This window comes from Rhagoletis pomonella, unplaced genomic scaffold (assembly GCF_013731165.1).
Source record: "Rhagoletis pomonella isolate Grant_MI unplaced genomic scaffold, Rhpom_1.0 Rhpom_scaffold_00005, whole genome shotgun sequence".
Classification (NCBI taxonomy): Eukaryota; Metazoa; Arthropoda; class Insecta; order Diptera; family Tephritidae; genus Rhagoletis; species Rhagoletis pomonella.
In genome coordinates, this window is record NW_023458559.1 from 21,735,585 (window position 1) to 21,736,613 (window position 1,029).

Below are 1,029 nucleotides of genomic sequence, written 5' to 3' on the forward strand. Positions count from 1 at the left end.
TCATTGCAAAAGAATGTTAGACCTCCAATGATAGTTTTTTACACACCTTTCCTCTTGCAAAAATATACAAATTCATAAAATCTCAATGTCTATTTATGATATTGCCGAGCGTTAGACGATCTAGTGCCCATACACATAAGTAGCCCATTACGACCCTTTGGGTACTTAAAGTTGATATTATAGACAATGTTTTTATGTAAAAAAAAAATTTTTTTAAATGGTATAGTAAAAAAAAATCAAAAAGAAAAATGTTTACTTAATTTTTTTTTGTTTTTTATACGTTGCACATTAATGTAAAAAATGTACAATTAAAGCCCATATTAAGGCGTAAGAAATAAATTTATTTTCATTAAGTTTCGTTAGAAGGTTTCCAAGATACAGCACTTTAAGAAAGGTATGTATGACGTTTTCTTAAAATTTAGGATCCGTAAAGTAAACATTTTTCATTTTAATTTTTTTTTGATTATAGCATTTTAAAAATTTTTATTTTTACATAAAAACATTGTCTATAATGTGAACTTTAATTACCCAAATGGGCGTAATGGGCTACTTATGCGTATGGACTCTAGATCGGCTAACGCTCAAGCAATATGATAAATAGACATTGAAATTTTATGAAATTGTATATTTTTAAAAGAGAAAAGGTGTGTAAAAAGCAAAAACAATATGAATAAATCATATTAACTTTACTGAAGGCTTGAAATCATGAAAATCCCTTCAAAGAAATGGCAGAATTGAACTTCGTTGCAAGTTCACATAGGAAATCTACTTACGACGTGATTTTGGGGAAATTTTGAGATACTAGCAGCTAGACCAAGTCTTCAGCTCCTGATGTTACAACAAATTCGTACACCCGAAGCCCTCTACCAATGGGATGGCTGTAAAAAATAACTGCGACTAACTTTTCAGTGGACTTTATTTCGACCATGACTACGTGCCAACTACTTTAATCCTATTTTAAGCTAGTTTAAAAGGTTAAATAACATCCAAGTTAGGGAACTTCATATCCTTATTTAAGGAATCTTTAAA

At 29.7% G+C, this 1,029-nt stretch overlaps 1 protein-coding gene and 1 long non-coding RNA gene across 2 annotated transcripts in view; one reads left to right on the forward strand and one right to left on the reverse strand.

The window, feature by feature from the left end:
* LOC118738769 overlaps nt 1–94 on the reverse strand; it is a 592-nt gene extending 498 nt beyond the window's left edge. Inside the window, exon 1 of the long non-coding RNA XR_004992951.1 lies at nt 23–94. This is a non-coding gene — a long non-coding RNA (uncharacterized LOC118738769). The remainder of the gene's footprint in view (nt 1–22) is intronic.
* Nucleotides 1–1,029, forward strand: part of LOC118738768 (ribonuclease P protein subunit p30-like) — a 22,482-nt gene that overhangs the window by 14,370 nt on the left and 7,083 nt on the right. The window lies entirely within an intron of this gene.